This window comes from Protopterus annectens, chromosome 16.part0, assembly GCF_019279795.1.
Source record: "Protopterus annectens isolate FY-2018-M chromosome 16.part0, PAN1.0, whole genome shotgun sequence".
Lineage (NCBI taxonomy): Eukaryota > Metazoa > Chordata > Ceratodontiformes > Protopteridae > Protopterus > Protopterus annectens.
The window spans coordinates 774070914-774082934 of NC_056750.1; the positions used below are offsets into that span (position 1 = coordinate 774070914).

At 40.0% G+C, this 12021-nt stretch overlaps 1 protein-coding gene across 1 annotated transcript in view; it reads right to left on the reverse strand.

Annotated features, from left to right (window-relative positions):
• ANAPC2 (anaphase promoting complex subunit 2) overlaps positions 1-12021 on the reverse strand; it is a 1102972-nt gene that overhangs the window by 159816 nt on the left and 931135 nt on the right.

Below are 12021 nucleotides of genomic sequence, written 5' to 3' on the forward strand. Positions count from 1 at the left end.
AGGGTCCCGGTAGAGGCCTACGGTGACTGAACATTTGTCAGGAGCTGCGTAGGTGCCTCACTGAGTTCCACTGTGCTAGTGGATGGAAGGCTGCCTGATTTCAGGTTTGCATCTGTGGGCCTAACCTTCTGTGATCTATCCATTTCCTTCTCTTTTCTTTTTTTAGGGATTTCCATCATAGATTGACTGACTGATGCCATTTCATGCTGGTAACTAGTGTCACTGAAATGCCTGGCTACAAATTCAGCTCTTCGACAGATGGTCCTAGCATTAAATAAAGCACGGAACTGACATCCGGGGAAGTCGTGGTCTGGGCCTAAACAAGCCACGCACAGATTATGGAGGTCTTGGTGTGGCATTTGTTTTCCACAGCGGAAACAATTTACTTTTTCAGACATCAGTTACGTGCAAGAAAATATCCCCAACGGGACACTTAGCTTCAGCAGATTTTCTTCCTCGCTCTGGCAACGGCCGACTGACGCACTCACAAACTACTTATGCTTCGGCCTGCACGGCAAGAAAGACTGATGTAATACTGTCGGCTGCTTCCCTTTACAGCCCTTATGACCTGACATCAGTCTGAAGCGACTTGCAGCTGACACAGGAGGGATATTCTTTACTCTGGTATTTGGGCCAGCCGAGAGCTACCCAGCAGGGATAACCTACAAGTGATGACTACAACAGTGAAACACAAAAAGTACAGTTGTGTACACTTACCATAAATGTAGATGTTAGAGTGTATTCACTGTTGCAGTCATTACATTTGGGTAATCCTGCTGGCAGGTTGCCCTCAGCCAGCCTGAATTCCAAAGTCTTGGGTCCTGCATCGGCTGCTGTCAACCCTTCCCTGACGTCAGGTCGTTAGGGGTATAAAAGAAGCAGCCAACGCCATTTTCTTCAGTTTTTCTTGCCCCAGATGTCAGGTGCCCCCTAAAAGGGTAGGCAAACCTTATATAGATATATAAATCAAATAAATAAATGCACCAAAATAAATTATACCTTCATCTATAAGGGGGATGGCGGGGAGGGTAACCTGGACTGCAACAGTGAATACACTCGAACATCTACATTTATGGTAAGTGCACACAACTGTACTATATTCTCGTGTTTCATTGTTGCAGTCATTACATTTGGGTAAAGTCCCAAAGCTATGGTTGGGAGGCTGGAGCTAGACAGCAGTAGGAGCAGCTATGAGGCCCTGCAGAAATGCAGTGGCAAAGCCTGCCCTGGATTTAGAGTAGAGTGGCAGATGATAATGCTTTGTAAAGGTGTGCACTGAACTCTAAGTAGCTGCCTCTAAAATGTCCCTGGTAGGTACTCCCCTGAGAAAGGCTGCTGAAGTGGCTGAAGCTCTGGTGGAATGTGGCCTAATGCCCTTAGACACTGGCTTGCCATAGTGTAAGTAGCAGAAATGAATGCAGTGGCCTAACCACTTAGAAATAGTCTGCTTTGAGATGGCCTTTCCTTGTGATCCTGCAGCATATGCCACTAGTAATTGCTCTGTCTTTCTGAAAACTCTGGTTCTGTCCAAGTAGAATCTAATCTGTCTGTGTACGTCCAGAGAATGCAGAATTCTCTCCCCCTTGTTCTGTGGTTTTGGGTAAAAAGTTGGCAGATGAATAGTTTGGTTTAGAGCCACACTGGACACCACTTTAGGCATAAATGTTGGGTTTATCCTCAGGGAGAACCTGTTTGGATGAAAAATGATAAAAGGTTCCACAGCCATGAGCGCTGCAGCTCTGAAACTAGTCTTGCTGAAGTAATTGCTAGGAGCAGAGCCATTTTCCAAGATAAAAACTTTATATCAGCAGCTGGCTCAAAAGGAGGCAGGGGGAGCTTTCCCAAGACATAGTTGAGGTCCCATACCGGTATTGGCAATCTCCTTGGAGGCCTTAAATTTTTGGCCCCTCTGAGGTACTGCTTTAATAAAGGATGAGAAAAAAGTGGTGGCTCTGTATTGTAATGAGCCGAAATGGCAGAGGCATGAATTTTAATTGATGAAAACGAAAGGCCTTTGTCCAGCATCTCAGTTAAGTATTGCAAAATCTGAGGGATGTTTGGGACAAGTTGCATCAGTTCCTTGTGCCTGATTCCAAGCACAGAATCTCTTCCATTTTCCAGCATAAGACTTTCTGGTACTAGGCCTTCTGGCTTACAGAATGACATCCATCACAGCTTTAGTGAAGGGTGTTTTTTGTGTGACTACATTATCCGCCATGCTGCCAAGTTTAATGTCCTGAGTTGGCCTGTGCAGGATCTGACTGTTGTGCTGGGTCAGTAGACGAGGTATGAGGTAAAGTCCAGGCTGGGTATAATGACAAGTTCCTTAGGATTGGATACCAGTACTGGCGTAGCCAGTCTGGGGCAATCAGTATCATCTTTGGATTCTCCTGTCTTACCTTTAGGAGTACCTTGGGGAGGAGAGGCAGTGGGGGAAAGGCATATACTGATAGGTTTTCCCAGGTGAAAGATAGGGCGCCCACTTTCCATGTTTTGTCTGTGATAAGTCCTCGGGCAGAATCTTTTTAGTTGGTAATTGTGAGGGGAGGCAAAAATATCTATGTCCAGGCATCCCCATTTCCTTGTTATGTTGAAGACCTGCGGATCCAGCTTCCACTCATGGGGATCCATGAGGTTTCTGCTTAGTTCATCTGCCAGTGTGTTTTCCTTTCCTGGCAGGAATTGTGCCTGCAGCTGTATTTGGCGAGTCAAAGCTGTGTCCAACAAGGTCATGGCTAGTCTGCAAAGGGGGTAAGAATGCGTTTCCCCCTGCTTGTTTATATACCACATGACCGTGGTGTTGTCTGTCCTTATTAGTAGTTGTCCTGGATGACGTAGGTCCTTGAAGACTGTCAGGGCATTTTGAACAGCTAGCATCTCTTTTTGATTGATATGTAGATGCATTTGGTTTGAGGACCATGTTCCCTGAATGCATCTTCCTGCCATGTGGGCCCCCCCAGGCATAATCTGCTGCATCCGTTGTTAGTGTCTGCCTGGCTGGGGTAATGTGAATGGCTGTCCCTTGTTCTGGTGACAAGCCATTGCCCACTATCAAAACTCCTGTTGCAGGCAGGGGATGAGTGTAATGATTGTTTCCAGGTTGTGGCAATGTTGAGTCCACTTTTTAGGTACCATTGAAGTTTCCTCATATGCAGTCTTGCATATGAAATTAGTAGGATGCAGGATGCCATGAAGCCCAAAGCCTGCAGAATTTTTCTTGCAGATAACTGAGCCTTTCGTTGCCAACATTTTGAAAAAGGTAGTCAGTTGCCTTTGTCTGGCGTGAGATAAGCCATCTGGGCAGTTGTATTTAAGCTTGCACCCAGGAATATTATCTCTTGAGAGGGTACAAGTTTCGATTTATTTTTGTTGACTGTGTACCCTAGGCATGTTAGAAGTCTTTTCACAAATGCCAGATGTTGAAAAAGAATGTCCTTGTTCTCTGCTTGAGTGAGACGGTCGTCCAAGTAAGGATATATTTGTATTCCTCTTTGTCTGCAGTATGCAATTACTGGTGCCAGGCACTTTGTAAAGACCCTGGGTACAGTAGATAAGCCAAAGGGCAGTGCAGAGAATTGGTAATGAATTGAACCAGCCTTGACTCTGAGGTATCTTCTGCATGATTGTCTAATTGAAACATACAGGTAATGCCTCTTTTAGGTCTCAAGTCACAAGCCAAGCATTCTTGCCCAGCATGGGCAGAAGCTGCTGCAAAGTCAACATTTTGAAGTTTGGAATATCCAGGAATGTGTTCAGAATAGATAGGTCCAGTATCGGCCTCCAGGCCTTGTCCTTTCTGGGTACCAAGAACAGTCGAGTAAAATCCTTGTCCCTGCTCTTGCTCTGGTACTTGTTGAATGGCCCCCATGTCCATGAGGGATGAGACCTGTTGTTGTGCCTCTGCCCATTGATTTTTTTGGCAGATCTGGGTGGCCGTTTGCCTTTGTCCTGGGTTATAATGTGCCAATTTTGAGAAAAAAGTGCTATTTTTCCCCCTAAGGTGGCTGCCAATAGATAAGTGCTTGGTGCAGGCAGGGGGAAGTCATTGGGACTATTTCCTGTATGTTTGTGCTTTGTCTTCTCCAGCTTTGGATGTAGAAGCACCCCACTGCTTTGACCCGTATGAGCCTTGTGCCTGGGATCTGCCTCTAGGGCACCTGGATCTGCCCCTTTGAGGTCTGTCTGACACAGGAAAGGACCATTTTTTTGTAGGCCAGTGTCTACTAAACCTAGGTGGCTACACTTGTAAAAAATCTTAAACAGTTTGCATAGATTTAGCTTTGTCCTCCATTTTCCTTAACACCAAAGTACCATGCTGTAAAGGTGCATCTAGTAACTTTAATATAGTCAGGCAGATTTTGCTCCTTTAACCAAGCATGCCTCTTAATTACAGAACCTAAAACTGCGGCCCTGCAGGAGGCCTCCAAAGAATCAAAACCACATTGCAAAGTATGCTTTCCAACTTGCTCAGCTGCATGCAATAAATCCTGCATTTCCTTGTTTTCTGCACATTCAGAGTTTAACAACATTTTCTGTGTAAGCAATCCCATGACATGTTGCTGATATTTGGGCATATGAAACTGACAGTTTAAGGCCCTTATAGCTAAAGTTGCAGATGTGTAAACCTTTTTTCCCCCATCTATCCAGTGCCCTTGAATCTCTGTCAAAGGGGGTTGGGTTTTTAGCATGGAAGCCTTACCTCCCTTTGGACCCTGTGAAATTGTTTCTGGGTCAGCAGCAGGGTTTTTAAAAAGAAATTTGTAAGAGTCAGGAACCCTGTAATATCTGTCAGGCTTAACAGGAGCTGGGGGTAAGGAGTCAGATTAGACTCCGAAAACACATCATCTACAATGTCTAACACAGGTGGAATGATTTGAGTCCTGTGCTGAGGTAGTAAAAGGAAATCCCTGAGCCTCTTTTTAGATTCTGAAAAATCTTGGCTCTCCCAGTGGAAATGCTCCCTCATGGTATATGCAAGGTTTCCCCAAAAGAGTAATCCTCTGGAAGAGATGCTGAAGGAGTAGCTTCTTCAGTATCAGAATCCTCATAGGGGGGAAAAGAATATTCCTGATCAGAAGAGGAATCAGAAGAAATAAAAACCTGATCTGAAGATTCATAGTCAGTCTCTTGCCTAGGCCTCTTATCAGGAGGGGGAATGGGAGCCCCTGATCAAGGTAATCAATTTTTCGGCCATTTTGAGCATCTTTTTTTTGGGCATAGAGGCCTGTCCACGTGGCTCTTGAGTTTGTTTCCTTGCTTTAGAAGGTGCTTTACTCTTTGCCTTTGAAGCTGAAGTCGTTTTAATGTAGAGATATTTAGGTCTGAATACACCCACAGAAGCAGATGCCTGCTCAGCGGCTCCGGACCCATCTGAGGGATTAACATCCGAGGCTCCGATACCTTGAGCATCCAGTGGCATAACAGACTCCATGTGGGTGTCGGTAGCAGCCTGCGACTCTAAAGTAGCGGGCATCAGGGGCTGCAAAAGTGCCTCACTGAGAACCAGCGAATGGCTTAGGAGAAGCTTTGTCGTCGGTCTTGGGCCTCGGTTGTTTATCTCTATCCTTTTCTTTGCATTTTTTGTGAACTCTGGTAGTCGGATGGCTATCCGACGACATTTCAGGATAATTAAACCAGCATCCAAAAAAGTTTAAAGCAAAATCACACAGACGCTTAACAGTGCGTTGGTTAAATCTAGCACAAAACCGACAACCAGTAACGTTGTGATCAGGGCCTAGGCAAGGAATACAGTAAGAATGAAAGTCCTTATGAGGTATTTGCTTTCCACAAGAACTACAATTATTAAATTTTCTGACATTGGTCTGGAGCAAGAAAAAAGTTTCCCCAATGGGGTAATTAGCTTTATTGAAGACTTTGGATCTGAAACTCGAACACGAAAATCTCAGGAGTCGGCCGACCGGCACTTGCGAACTGCTGCTGCTTCGGGCACCATGCGGCAAGAAAGACTGAAGAAAATGGCGCCGGCTGCTTCTTTTATACCCCTGACTAGGACTACCCAAATGTAATGACTGCAACAGTGAAACACAAAGAACATCATGTACTAGGCATTGCAAAAGTTTATGATAAAAGGGATTTATGGACTGGTGGATGGGATTGTAATATTGTGTTATAAAAAGAAAGAAAAAATTATACATATAAATGTGGAGGGGAATAGGGTTGTTGTAAAATACTGGGGACAAACAAACTTTTGTGGAAAAGGAGATTTGATAAATATGATAAAAGAAAACTGGACATTTATGGATGGACTGCAAACATGAAAATAAGAGTAAGGAAAAAGATCAAGAAAAACAGAAGAAATTTTACAACTAATAGAAACAGATGACAAATTAGGTGAGAAAAAATAATAGAAAGGACACAGAGGAAGGTTCAGTATTAAATCACTCAAATGAGTGATGAAGGCAAATTGGGAGATAGTAAAAGAAAAAAAGAATTCTATTGATAAATGACAGAAAAAGAAAATTTACAGGGATAAGTACAAAAGAAAATTGATGAAAAAGAATATAAAGATCTAACGATTACATCTGGTAAACGGTATTTAATTCACAGATTCAAGATACAATGTTTGATTCTCACCTTTGGGAGGGGAATTGGTTAGGCTTAGAAAGACCTATTAAGAAAGCTAGCCTAGTAAAGAGCTATAAACTTATGAAACCATGAATCTAAGGAAAAGCGAAAATGAAAATTTTAGAGTGCTTTGTGTAAATCTGACTACTAAGAATAATAGGGATTTCGGAATGGTGCAATGCATGTGGCATAGATACTATATATTATATAGATATTAGAAAATACAATATATTTAACAAATGAAGAAAGACTGCGAACAGAGAGACTAGGGAAAGTAAAGAATCTGAATTCTGAGACATGAGAGATGATCTAAAATAGCCATATTCTGCAGATATACAGTAAAAACATTAGATGCAACTTTAACAAACATGGGAAGAAACTACTGTAGATTTAAAATGGAAAGATCAAATTACCACCTTAAGAGCTACAACCAAATGCAATCTGAGGGTCATGCTGCTCAATGCTAGAAGTCTAAATTTCAAAATGCACTCACTCGAAGCACTCCTTAAAATGGAGAACATCAACATTTGTGCTGTAACAGAGACCTGGTTCAAGGCAGCAGAAAGCACCTCTGCACTACCAGGCTACAAGTCAATCCACACCTTTCGGCCCCAGAACTTGGACCAAAGCTCTAATGGCAGTGGTGTTTCCATATTCATAAAGGATGCGCATACCTCCAGACTGGTAGCCCAACATAATGCATCCGAGATACTTCAGGTGCAGATAACACTGTTTAAGATAGCGAATCAGGTTGTAGCCTGCTATAGGTCCCCAACCATGTCCCAAGACTCGCACTCCACATTCCTAAGCACCCTGGAGAATATTAGGGTCCAACTTAACACTATCACACTGGGCGACTTTAACTACCCCTCCATTAACTGGGAAAAATACTCATGTACCAATACACTTGCCCAAAGTTTCTTGGACTTCATTAATTCCAATGCCCTGGACCAGCAAGTTCTTACTCCCACTAGAGGTAGCAACATCTATGACCTGGTCATTATTAACATGGACGACCGTTGTTCTACATCAACAGTCATCTCCTCCCTGGTTAGATCCGACCAAAAGCTAATCACCTTGGAAATCCACCCCCCCCCCCCCGCAAAGGTAAACACCATGAAAAACGTCTCCAAAGCTAACTTTGGGCTCCTAAAAACAGAGGTGGCTAACTTCACGGCACCCATGCAAATGAAAAACAGTTGCATGACCACCGAATCATAAACCAATGCACTGTACTAACACGTACACAAATGCATGGATCTTGCCATACCCAACAGAACCAAGACACACTCCTCCAAAAATAGGAAGCCAATCTGGTGGCTCCCGGTCATAAACAAACTCTACAAAAGGAGGAGGAAACTAATGCGGAATAAGGTGAAGTCCCAAGACTGGAAAAACTCCCTTATCAGCCTCAACAAAAAGTTGAGATCCCTCATCAAATCCTCTAAAGCTAGCTACGAAAACAGAATTGCAGCAGATAGTAAAGGCAACCACAAGGCCTTCTACAGTTATGTAAAGAATCTCCATGGCAATATCCAGATTTGCTCTGAGCTACTGCAAAATGGTACCTCCTATACCGAGCCAACAGCTATTGCCAATACACTGGCCGGTAGATTCAGTGCCAACTTTACCCCTCTTCTCCCCTCCCAAAGGACCTATCACATTAACAGTAGATTGCCAGGCACCCAGCATTACTGCTGCAAAGGTTAAAACAGCACTGTCCAAGGCCAAGAATATAGCTTCTATGGGACCCGACTATATCCCTGGCTGTGTTCTACATGAACCATAGAGTGAACTGGCACCTCACCTGTGTACTCTATTCAATCATAGCCTCACCTCAGGCTTTGTCCCTACCGAATGGCGCACTGCTACAGTAGTCCCGCTCCACAAAGGAGGAGCGACTACAGACCCTGGGGAACTATCGCCCCATTAGCCTAACAAGTCTGATATGCAAAGCTATGGAACGCATAACCATGGACCTAATAAACAAGGATATAGGGAATCTCCGAACTCTGGATCTCACACAGTTTGGCTTTGTGAAGGGTAGACCATGTCTGCTCAACTTAGTCAACTTCGAGTCAGTCACCAGAGCTGTGGAGGAAGGCAAGTTGGTTCACACAGCCTATTCAAGGAAAAATACATTTTTTTCAATGGCAATACATAAAGTAGAGAAAGAAAAATATAAAAACATATAAAGATACATTGGAAAATTTAGAACATAATGACAAAGTACTTGGACAATGTAAAAGAATTATACAAAAGAAATGAAAAACTACACAAATCATTATCTAAGCATTTTTTTACAAGGACAGAGAAGTATCAAATTACTTAAGCAGAACAGAAGATAGTAATGTAATAAGAGAAATAAAAATGTAAATGGCAAAATAGAAATAATTCAGAAAAAGATTATGAACAGAATAGTAAAATATACACAAGACATATTTAAAGAAAAAGAAGGTAGCAAAAAACATGCAAAGTAAAAAGTTAACAGAAAAAGGGAATAAAAGCTGGAAAAGGACATTTATTTAAATAAGCTAAATAAAGACCCAGGTGCAGGACGAGATGGAATAGGGTATGAAATGAATACAAAATTAAGGGATCTGCAAAAAATATATATATTTTTAAAGATTCTGAATGAACTGTTAAATGAGGGTTTTACACAGAATTATGTAGTGGAACTTAAATTCATATGAAGAAAGGAGGATTAAAACTGGAGACTAATGGTACTGAATAAGATGATCTTTACAAAAATAAAATAAAACAAGGTATGAAACTAAAATGGAAAATATTACGGAAAATAGTATGCATAATACAAATGGGAAGAGGTGCCAAGAATCATTAATGACAGTGAAATTGTGGTTGACATAATAGAAACAAAGTGAAAATCATGACAGAAGACCTTATTACGGCATTTGATACAACTGGACATGAACTCTTATGGGTAATAATGAAAGACTAATACAATTGAGAAAGTTAGGAAATCATGTATGTCAGCATATAGTAATAATAAAGCAAAAATACTTGTAAATGGCTGGTTAAGCTAAGAGGTACATATGAAGAGTGGTGTAAGACAGGAATGTGCAATGAGTTATATATACTCTTTGCATTAGTTATAAATGTGATTTGTATGTGAAATAAATTACAAATGAAGGAGGTGTGGTATATAACACCTGAAGGGTTAAGAATTCCAGTTCAGTTAACCTATGCAGATGACATTATAACTGCATAAAACAAAATTTGGATAAAAGTTACAATTTGCACAAATGAGTATCTAGAGATGACAGGGATGGCTATAAATAAAGAGAAAAGTAAAAGTTTAGGTGATGTAGTAAAGACAGGGATATACATTTTATCTTCTTCTTTTGGCTTTTCCCGGTTAGGGGTCGCCCACAGCGGATAATCTGTCCGCTCATGATTGGCAGTAGAGTTTTACGGTGTCAAGTTGCCCGCCCGGTGTCCAACCTTCCACAGAAAGCACACAGACGAACGCACTCACGCCAAGGGCCAAATTTAGTGTCCAATCCACCTACTGCATGCCTTTGGGATATGGAAACAAACATGGATATTACAAGAATAGACAAAGAATATGTTAAAAGAATAGATAAAAAGTTATTTTGTCATACGAGTTACATGGAATGACAGAAAAGAATAAATGAAATTATGTTTAATGATAAATGGATTTTAGCAACAATACTAATATTGGATGGTGAAATGAAAAATAAGTGGTGGAGTAAAAGGGCTGAACATTTTGCATGATTTTAAAGGAAATTATGAATATGTGCAAATATATCTGTATAACTAAACAACTGTAAATTTGTGAATATTTGTAAATATGTTGTAAATTGAGTTCTTTTTGTATACAAATACAAGACCCCTACACTGTTCATTGTATGGTGGATCGTTTTTGCTGCTGCACGTCCTGCTTTTGTTTCTGGCACAGAGGAAGCTATGAGAAGCTGTGCAGTAATGGAGGGAGAAGAGAGTCGTTCTACTGGTGACAGCAGTGTGGTTCTGTTCTATCACACTGAATGATACAGAGTATACAATTTCTATGAAAACAAGGCAGAGAAGAATGGAAGCAAGTATGAAGGACGTTATGGAATAAAGTACATATTTTATAGTATGTGTCTGTGTATTACATATAGATATACACACACATATATATATATATATATATATATATATATATATATATATATATATATGTACACACACACACATATATGGATTCACTTTATAATTACGAAATACTGAAATCCCGAATTTCAGTATTTCGAAATCAAAGTCGAACGGCCTAAATCCTGAAACTACGCAATCACGAAACACAAAATCATGAACAGAAACACATACACCACAAAACACATACATCATCCAACCCAACCCACAACAAACACTACACAAACACAAAAACACAAACAAACCTACACTACATATAAGCAGGGGGGGGCAAGCCCGCCTGCGCCCCCCACACCCCCAGCAGTGTGGTTCTGTTCTATCTCACTGAATGATGCAGAGTATCAATTTCTATGAGAATAATGCAGAGAAGAATGGAAGGAAGGATGAAGGACATTAAGGAAGAAAGTACATATTTTATATGCATGTGTGTGTGTATTATATATATATATATATATATATATATATATATATATATATATATATACACACACACACATATATATATATATATATATATAAAATATATGTGTGTATATATATATATATATATATATATATATATGTATATATATATATATATATATATATATATATATATATATATATATATATATATATATATATATATATATATATATATATATATATATATATATATATATATATATATATGTATATATATATATATATATATATATATATATATATATATATATATATATATATATATATATATATATATATATATATATATATATATATATGTATATATATATGTATATATATATATATATATATATATATATATATATATATATATATATATACACAGATTTACTTTATAATTTTGAAATACTGAAATCCAAAATTTCAGTATTTCGAAACAATAAAGTCGAACGGACTAAATCCCAAAACTACACAATCATGAAACACAAAATCATTGAACAGAAACGCACCATATACCACACAACACATACATCATCCAACCCAAACCACAACAAACACAAAAACACAAACCAATAAACCTACACTACATATAAGCAGGGGGGCAAGCCTGCCTACGCCCCCACTTATATATACCAACTCAGAGATTGCACAAACACACAGAAAGGAAACTTACACCCACACATTCTACAGCCCCTCGCACAAACATCACACATATAAAAACACCAACACATCCAACACTTACACACCCATACTTTCACCTGCCTACCCTAACCCACACGTACAACAAACACATTCACACACAAACTCGCACAC